Raw genomic sequence first — 10,702 nt, forward strand, 5'->3', positions numbered from 1 at the left:
AGCACTCACCTTTCTTTCTAGCCTAACTCTGACATCCATACATGACCACTGGAAAAACTATAGCATTGACGACAGATCTTTGTTGGCAAAGTAATGTCTCTGCTTTTTAATATGCTGTCTAGGTTGGTCTTAATTTTCCTTCCAAGGAGTAAGCGTCTTTTAATTTCATGACTGCAATCACCATTTGCAGTGATTTTGGAGCTGAAAAAATAAAGTCAGCCACTATTTCCACTGTTTCCCCATCTATTTGCCATGAAGTTATGGGACCAGATGCCATGGTCTTAGTTTTCTAAATGTTGAGCTTTAAGCCAACATTTTCACTCACCTCTTTCACTTTCATCAAGAGGCTATTTAGTTTTTCTTCACTTTCTGCCATAGGGTGGCATATCTGAGGTTATTGATATTTCTCCCAGCAATCTTGACTCCAACTTGTACTTCATCCAGCCCAGAGTTTCTCATGATGTACACGGCACATAAGTTAAATAAGCAGGGTGACTATATACAACCTTGATGTACTCCTTTTCCTGTTTGGAACCAGTCTATTGTTCCATGTCCAGTTCTCACTGTTGCTTCCTGACCTGCATATAGGTTTCTCAAGAGGCAGGTCAGGTGGTCTGGTATTCCCATCTCTTTCAGAATTTTCCACAGTTTATTGTGATCCACACAGTCAAAGGCTTTGGCATAGTCAATAAAGCAGAAATAGATGTTTTTCTGGAACTCTCTTGTTTTCTGATGATCCAATGGTATTGGCAATTTAATCTCTGATTCCTCTGCCTTTTCTAAAACCAGCTTGAACATCTGGAAGTTCACAGTTCACGTATTGCTGAAGCCTGGCTTGAAGAATTTTGAGCATTACTTTGCTAGTGTGTGAGATGAGTGCAATTGTGCTGTAGTTTGAACATTCTTTGGCATTGCCTTTCTGTGGGATTGGAATGAACTGACCTTTTCCAGTCCTGTGGCCACTGCTGAGTTTTCCAAATTTGCTGGCATATTGAGTGCAGCACTTTCACAGCATCATCTTTCAGGATTTGAAATAGCTCAACTGGAATTCCATCACCTCCACTAGCTTTCTTCGTAGTGATACTTCCAAGGCCCACTTGACTTCACAATCCAGGATGTCTGGCTCTAAATGAGTGATCACACCATCGTGATTATCCGGGTCATAAGGATCTTTTTTGTACAGTTCTTCCATGTATGCTCACCACCTCTTCTTGATATCTTCTGCTTCTGTTAGGTCGATATCATTTCTGTCCTTTATTGAGCCCATCTTTGCATGAGATGTTCCCTTGGTATCTCTAATTTTCTTGAAGAGATCTCTAGTCTTTCCCATTCTGTTGTTTTCCTCTATTTCTTTGCATTGATCGCTAAGGAGGGTTTCTTATCTCTCCTTGCTATTCTTTGGTACTCTACATTCAAATGGGTATATCTTTCCTTTTTTCCATTGCTTTTCACTTTCTTCTTTTCACAGCTATTTGTAAGGCCTCCCCAGACAGCCACTTTGCTTTTTTGCATTTCTTTGTCTTGGGGATGGTCTTGATTCCTGTCTCCTGTACAATGTCAGGAACCTCCATCCGTAGTTCATCATGCACTCTATCTATTAGATCTAGTCTCTTAACTCTATTTCTCACTTCCACTGTAGAGTCATAGAGATTTGATTTAGGTCATACCTGAATGGTCTAGTGGTTTTCTCCACTTTCTTCAATTTTGGTCTGTATTTAGCAACAAGGAATTCATGATCTGACCCACAGTCAGCTCCCGGTCTTGTTTTTGCTCACTGTATCCAGCTCCTCCAGCTTTGGTTGTGAATAAGACTTTATTTTGGGGGGCTCCAAAATCACTGCAGATGGTGACTGCAACCATGAAATTAAAAGACGCTTACTCCGTGGAAGGAAAGTTATAATCAACCCAGACAGCATATTAAAAAGCAGAGACATTACTTTACCAACAAAGGTCCAACTAGTCAAGGCTATGGTTTTCCAGTGGTCATGTATGGATGTAAGAGTTGGACTGTGAAGAAAGCTGAATGCTGAAGAATTGATGCTTATGAACTGTGGTGTTGGAGAAGAGTCTTGAGAGTCCCTTGGACTGCAAGGAGATCCATCCAGTCCATTCTAAAGGAGATCAGTCCTGGGTGTTCGTTGGAAGGACTGATGCTGAAGCTGAAACTCCAATATTTTGGCCACCTCATGCGAAGTGTTGACTCATTGGAAAAGACCCTGATTATGGGAGGGTTTGGGGGCAGGAGGAGAAGGGGACGACAGGGGATGAGATGGCTGGATGGCATCCCCGACCAATGGACATGAGTTTGGGTAAACTCCAGGAGTTGGTGATGGGCAGGGAGGCCTGGTGCACTGCAATTGATGGGGTCGCACAAAGTCGGACATGACTGAAATGAACTGAACTGAACTGAATATAATGAATCTGATTTCAGAGTCAACCATCGGTGATTTCCATGTGTAGAGTCTTCTCTTGTGTTGTTGGAAGAGGGTGTTTGCTATGACCAGTGCGTTCTCTTGGCAGAACTCTATTAACCTTTGCCCTGCTTCATTCTGTACTCGAAGGCCAAATTTGCTTGTTACTCCAGGTGTTTCTTCACTTCCTATTTTTGCATTCCAGTCCCCTATAATGAAAAGGACATCCGTAGGTCTTCATTAAACTGTTCAACTTCAGCTTCTTCAGAGTTAGTGGTCTGGGCATGGACTTGGATTACCGTGATATTGAGTGGTTTGCCTTGGAAATGAGCAGATCATTCTGTCGTTTTTGAGATTGCATCCAAGTACTGGCATCCAGTCCCATCACTTCATGGGAAATAGATGTGGAAACAGTGTCAGACTTTATTTTGGGGGGCTCCAAAATCACTGCAGATGGTGATTGTAGCCATGAAATTAAAAGACACTTACTCCTTGGAAGAAAAGTTATGACCAACCTAGATAGCATATTCAAAATCAGAGACATTACTTTGCCGACTAAGGTCCGTCTAGTCAAGGCTATGGTTTTCCCTGTGGTCATGTATGGATGTGAGAGTTAGACTGTGAAGAAGGCTGAGTACCGAAGAATTGATGCTTTTGAACTGTGGTGTTGGAGAAGACTCTTGAGAGTCCCTTGGACTGCAAGGAGATCCAACCAGTCCATTCTGAAGGAGATCAGCCCTGGGATTTGTTTGGAAGGAATGATGCTAAAGCTGAAACTCCAGTACTTTGGACACCTCATGCAAAGAGTTGACTCATTGGAAAAGACTCTGATGCTGGGAGGGATTGAGGGCAGGAGGAGAAGGGGACGACAGAGGATGAGATGGCTGGATGGCCTCACGGACTCGATGGACATGAGTTTGAGTAAACTCTGTGAGTTGGTGATAGACAGGGAGGCCTGGCATGCTGCAATTCATGGGGTCACAAAGAGTTGGACACAACTGAGCAACTGAACTGAACTGACTGCATTTCACACTCCTTTGTTAACTATGATGGCTACTTCATTTCTTCTAAGGGATTCCTGCCCATAGTAGTAAGTATAATGGTTATCTGAGTTATATTCACCCATTCCAGTCCATCTTAGTTCGCTGATTCCTAGAATGTCGACGTTCACTCTTGCCATCTCCTGTTTGACCACTTCAATTTGCCTTGATTCATGGACCTAACATTCCAGGTTCCTATGCAATATTGCTCTTTACAGCATCAGAACTTGCTTCTAACCAGTCATATCCACAACTGGTTGTTGTTTTTGCTTTGGCTCCATCCCTTCATTCTTTCTGGATTTATTTCTCCACTGATCTCCAGAAGCATATTGGGCACCTACCAAGCTGGAGAGTTCATTTTTCAGTGTCCTATCTTTTTGCCTTTCCATACTTCTCATGGAGTTCTCAAGGCAAGAATACTGAAGTGCTTTGCCATTCCCTTCTCCAGTGGACCACATTTTGTCAAAACTCTCTACCGTTACCCACCATCTTGGGCGGCCCTACATGGCATGGCTTAGTTTCACTGAGTTAGACAAGGCTGTGTTCCATATGATCAGATTGGCTAGTTGTCTGTGATTGTAGTTTCAGTCTGTCTGCCCTCTGATGCCCTCTCTCAGTGTCTACTGTCTTACTTGGGTTTCTCTTACCTTGTACATGGGGTTTCTCTTCATGGCTGCTCCAGCAAATTGCAGCCACTGCTCCTTACCTTGGATGTGGGGTAGCTCCTCTTGGCCACCACCCCTGACCTTGGACATGGGGTGGCTCCTCTCAGCAGCGTTTCTGTGCCGTCGCAGCCGCTGTGATTGTGATGCCATCTTTGCATCAGGTGGCCAAAATATTGAAGCTTCATTTTCAGCATCAGTCCTTCCTATGAATATCAGTTTTGATTTCCTTTAGAACTGACTGGTTTGATTTCCTTGCAGTCCAAGAGACTCTCAAGAGTCTTCTCCAACACCACAGTTGAAAAGCATCAATTCTTTGGCACTTAGCCTTTTTTATGGTCCAACTGTACATGACTACTGGAAGAATCATAGCTTTGACTATATGGACCTTCGTCTACAAAGTAATCTCTCTGCTTTTTAATATGCTGTCTAGGTTTGCCATAGCTTTTCTTCCAAGGAGCAAGAGTCTTTTAATTTCATTACTGCAGTCACCACCCACAATAATTTTGGAGCACAAGAAAATAAAGTCTGTCACTGTTTCCTATGTTTCACCATCTATTTGCCATGAATTGATGGGACTGTACACCATAATCTTCATTTTCTGAATGTTGAGTTTTAAGCCAGCTTTTTCATTCTCCTCTTTCACCCTCATCAGGTGACTCTTTAGTTCCTCTTCCTTTTCTGCCATAAGGGTGGTGTCATCTGTGTATCTGAAGTTATGAATATTTCTCCTGGAAATCTTGATTCCAGCTTGTGCATCATCCATCCCAGTATTTCTCATGATGTACTCTGCATATAAGTTAAATAGTAGGGTGACAATATACAGCCTTGACGTACTCCTTCCCCAATTTGGGTACATTCTTTTGTTCCATGCTACTGGAGAGTTGGTTGGTATCTCTGAGCCTCAACTTTCCTATCTGTGGAATGGGGAGAATAATTTCTACCTTGACAGCTTCCCATAGGGTGTGAGATGATGTGTGTAAGCACTTAGAATCCTATTGCATGTTTCCCAAGAAGTGAGCTCAAAGACTGTGTGCAGGTAGGTTATTAAGAGCTCTTAAGAGAAAATTCTTGGAAGTAAGACCTGTGGAAGAAGAGAAAAGGAAGTGATCCTGGGCAGAGGAAATGTTGGGTTGCAACAGGTGGATCTGAAGCTGGGATAGTCCTTCCAAGTTACCTTGAGTTGGGGCAAGACAGCCAGGTCTTTATACTTCCTTACTCACATCACCAGCCAGTGACGTGAGCTTCCTCAAGATGAGGGGTGGTTTGGAGTCAAGTCCTTCAACCCTGAAGGGGAGATCTGGGTTGCACAGCACAACACCCATGACACCTGGCCTATGGCAAGTATATAACACATTGTAACACTTACTATTATAATTGTCAACATCATTTTTATCCTTCTTTTCATAGTCACTGCCCTGACTTAGTTTAAGTTTTCATCATCTCTTGTCTGGAATATAAAAGAACCTCCTAATTGCTTTTTCTCATTTACATTGTCTCCCTCAGATCTGTCCTCCATATCCTTCCAAAGTGATGATTGTAATCTAAGCCTCTCACCACCCTGCTTAAAACCTCCAGTGACTCCCCACCAACTTCAGAATAAAATAGCTCACTTTAAAGTGATGTTGAACATAACACGTACCTGACATTTCCATCTGATCTTTGCCCACTTTCCCCACCTACCTCAGCCATCCCACTGCTACCTAACCACCTCTTCACACTCCATTTGTTGAAGCTTCCCCCACCCTTCTCTTCACTCAGTTGACTTCTTCTTATCTTTGAGTTCTCAGCTCAGGTGACAACTCCTCTAAGAAGCCCTCCCAAACCAAGTCATGGCTAAGTATTCTTCCTACAAGTTCCCTTTTCATCTGGGCATACCTCTGTCAGAACTCTCTCCAACTAGGACCCGAGTTTCTCCCAGAGAGCAGAGTCCTTGGCTCCTAATGTCAGCACAGATACAATATCAGAGTGTGCAGGGCTAAACCAGTAAGAGGAGGTGCCCTTCTGGTCAGTGACAGACCTCCCCACAGTCTTTTGAGAAACGCAGTTGCCAAGCACAAATCATATTTTGGTGCAATAATCACCACCATCACCACCATGGACACCATCTCCATGCTTAATTTTCCAAAATATAGCCAAGAAGAGAACAGCACTCAGCAAAGCTTTCCTAAATGTTTGAACTGAACAAAGAACATTTTTAATATGATGGAGATATATTTTAAAAGGGAATGCACTGTTTACTCTAAGAACTCATGGATTACATGATGTATCATTCATCTAATAACTCTAAGGAGAAAAAGAAACAACATAAAATATTTACAAGAATTTCACATTTGCCAATAATAGCACACATTCATTCCCACAATCCCATTCTTCTTTCTTCTTTATAGTCAAAATGCATCTGAGCTTTCTTCACATTGTGGTGTGCTTCTGCTACTTACAAGTATACTACTGCTTAATCGCTTAGTCTTGTCCGATTCTCTTTGGCCCCATGGACTGTAGTTCGCCAGTCTCTTCTGTGCCTGAAATTTTCCAGGCAAGAATACTGAAGTGGGTTGCCATTTCCTACTCCTGGGTCTCCTCCCAACACAGAGATCGAACCCACATTTCTTGAGTCTCCTGCATTGGCAGGCAGATTCTTTACCACTAGTACCACCTGGGAAGCCCTACCTGTAAGCAGAACATCAGGAATAAATATTGGGATTTGCAACTGCTTGGGGCCTTGACCATTTGGGGTCTTGAGGGCAGATAATATAATTCTGAACTTCACCCAAGAACACTGAGATTTCAAACGTGGTTCCAATTTGGTAAAACTTATAGATACCCACTCCAGTGTTCTTGCCTGGAGAATCCCAGGGACGGGGGAGCCTGGTGGGCTGCCATCTATGGGGTTGCACAGAGTCAGACACGACTGAAGTGACTTAGAAGCAGCAGCAGCAGCATAGTGATTTCTAATTTTAAAAGCCCAGAGTGGATTCACAAAGGAATACCAGTCTGCCATTTCATTCCTGACTGTTTCTGTGATTCCTGAGAACACAAAAGGGCCCTAAAGTTGCGGTCACGTTGATGAAATGAAAAACATTTCCCCAGACTGTAAACACAGCTTCAAGTTCAGACAGCATGAATAATTTCTCTATTCTTGCCCAAAATTTTCGAAAAGAAAAATAAAACAGATTCAAGCATACATTGTTTTCTTATAGTATATGGAGTGCTTTTTTCTTTTATACATCTATATACAGATATGCACATGTATTCATTAGCTTTCACTTTGTAAAACTGAAAGCAGAGCTGAAGGTTGGCTGAGTTCCCTCTAATATGAACAGACAGGGTTTCCCCCATTATCACTCCATCCTGATGATGGCCAGATGAGATTTCTAAGAAAGAAATTTCTTTCACAGGTGATTAAAAGGCATGGCATACTTCAAAAGAAAAATGTTTTCTTCCCTCTTGCGTACTGAATGATTTTTCTAAGTGACATAAAATGCTAAAGAGGACCTTCTGCATACATTAACAATCCACAGGTAAATCTTTGGCAACTGGGACCCACTGAGACTGCAATCCCTGCATTACAGAAAACCACCAAAGTCAAACTCAAGTGGACTGGAGTGTAGGATATGGAGAATATGTATACCCACAGGGACTGAATTAGGCTGAGAAAATAATTTCATAATCTAAACTAATTCATTTAGAGTTGAATACAAATCAAATGAATTGGAAGTGATTAAAAATATCATCAAATATAGCCACAGTCCAAAAATTAACATCATGTTCAGTTTAAGTCTCTTTTGTTAGGTAGTTAGAATAGGAAAAAAGGAGTCCAAAATGGCAATGGATAAAAGACAAAGAAGGGAGACGCACACAAAAAGTGGAACAAAGGAAGGTCTGAGGACCAGAGTGAGAACTTCAGGTGAAAAAAACAGCCATGCTGGCTGGCCCAATTTACACAGGGCAGGTTCAAGGAGAGGATAAAAAGCATATAAAAAGAAGAGCCAAAATTGAGCCCCTCTCTTCTTTTGGATTGGCCCACCCTCACGCCTCAAGGATGTATTTTCCTTTGCTTGCCAAATAAAACTGAGCTGTAACAGAGCTGTAACACTGGTCCACCATTTCAAATTTCTATTGCGGTAAGACAGAACCAAGAAAATTACACACTCCCCCAACATATCTGGTGCCATTTCTCAGATTTCACCTGACTGAAACAACCTTGGCTTGGCCCCTGTAAGGCGGAGGCCAAGCACAGCAGAAGCCCAACTCGGTGAAAGCTGATGCAGTGGAAGCTGAATGCAAAGAAAAGGCAGTGCAGTGGAAGTGACAAGAAGACCAGCATGCTGGAAACAGGGACAGCAAAAGCAAACTCAGCAGAGGGCTCATGCAACTCAGTCTCAGATTTCAGAAGACCTCTGGTTAAGTAAGGTAGGCGGTCCTTGCTCCTATGGTTGGAAGGACATATGGCTAACTAAATCTTAATTCCTTTACAATCTCTTGCTTCTTGTTTCCTTGAACCCCCTGTGAACAGGTGAGCAGCAGTGAGTGCAATTGAAGGACTCTGGCAGGGGCTGCTCCCCAGTTTGTCCTGAAGGCTCCACTATCTGCTATGACCTAGTAGCTGTTGCCCAAGTGAGTGAGGGTTCTTCTGTCCTTAACCTCCTTTGTGCCAAGGATCAGGCCAATGAATATTGTGGGCACAGGTCAGGCATTAAGCAGATTTTCCAACAAGTTATGAAGGGGATTCCTCAACATGTTTTTCCCACTGCTTTCTCCTCTCATCCTTCAGCTCCTCTCTCCATCTATTCCACTGCTTACAAAGTATTGGGCAGATTATAATTTTCCCATTTCTGAAAGTTGTGTTTGAAATTGTTTACCTAAGATTGGGAATCAAATCCACGTGGCAGGGACTCTGCTATGCTTAGTCACTTAGTCGTATTCAACTGGGTCTTGAGCCCGGCCTAAACCCACAGTGTCTGGTTTCAGGACCTAATGAAGTTCAGGTTTTTGATGTCTGATTGCAAAAAATTCAATGAGAGACACAGCGATAGGTAAGAGGTAGATTTGTTTGCATTCAGAGAGAAGCACAGTCCACAGAGTATATGCCATCACAGAGGGTGTATCTGGTGGCCATGAAATGTGGTGTTTTCCTTTGCTGGGTGCTTTCATATGCTAATGAGTGGGAGGATCGTTCCAAAAATTGGCTAACCTCCCACTCCTTGGTCTTTTGATAGTGCCTTTTTATGGAATGAGATTCGTGACATTGTACAGGAGACAAGGATCAAGACCATTCTCATGGAAAAGAAATGCAAAAAAAGCAAAATACTGTCTGTGAAGGCCTTACAAATAGCTGTGAAAAGAAGAGAAGTAAAAAGCAAAGGAGAAAAGGAGATATAAGCATCTGAATGCAGAATTCAAAGAATAGCAAGAAGAGATAAGAAAGCCTTCTTCAGTGATCAATGCAAAGAAATAGAGGAAAACAACAGAATGGGAAAGACTAGAGATCTCTTCAAGAAACTTAGAGATACCAAAGGAACATTTCATGCAAAGATGGGCTCGATAAAGGACAGAAATGATATGGACCTAACAGAAGCAGAAGATGTTAAGAAGAGGTGCCAAGAATACACAGAAGAACTGTACAAAAAAGATCTTCATGACCCAGATAATCACGATGGTGTGATCACTCATCTAGAGCCAGACATCCTGGAATGTGAAGTCAAGTGGGCCTTAGAAAGCATCACTATGAACAAAGCTAGTGGAGGTGATGGAATTCAATTGAGCTGTTTCAAATCCTGAAAGATGATGCTGTGAAAGTGCTGCACTCAATATGCCAGCAAATTTGGAAAACTCAGCAGTGGCCACAGGACTGGAAAAGGTCCGTTTTCATTGCCAAAGAAAGGCAATGCCAAAGAATGCTCAAACTACTGCACAATTGCTCTCATCTCACATGCTAGTAAAGTAATGCTCAAAATTTTCCAACCCAGGCTTCAGCAATACATGAACCGTGAACTTTCAGATGTTCAAGCTGCTTTTAGAAAAGGCAGAGGAACCAGAGATCAAATTGCCAACATCTGCTGGATCATGGAAAAAGCAAGAGAGTTTCAGGAAAACATCTATTTCTGCTTTACTGACTATGCCAAAGCCTTTGACTGTGTGGATCACAATAAACTGTGGAAAATTCTGAAAGAGATGGGAATACCAGACCACCTGACTTGCCTCTTGAGAAATCTGTATGCAGGTCAGGAAGCAACAGTTAGAACTGGACATGGAACAACAGACTGGTTCCAAATAGGAAAAGGAGTCCGTCAAGGCTGTATATTGTCACCCTGCTTATTTAACTTCTATGCAGAGAACATCATGAGGAACGCTGCACTGGAAGAAACACAAGCTGGAATGAAGATTGCCAGGACAAATATCAATAACCTCAGATATGCAGATATGATACCACCCTTATGGCAGAAAGTGAAGAAGAACTAAAGAGACTCTTGATGAAAGTGAAAGAGGAGGGTGAAAAAGTTGGCTTAAAGCTCAACATTCAGAAAAAGAAGATCATGGCATCCGGTCCCATCACTTCATGGGAAATAGATGGGGAAACAGTGTCAGA

The sequence above is a fragment of the Capricornis sumatraensis genome, chromosome 1, assembly GCF_032405125.1.
Source record: "Capricornis sumatraensis isolate serow.1 chromosome 1, serow.2, whole genome shotgun sequence".
Lineage (NCBI taxonomy): Eukaryota > Metazoa > Chordata > Mammalia > Artiodactyla > Bovidae > Capricornis > Capricornis sumatraensis.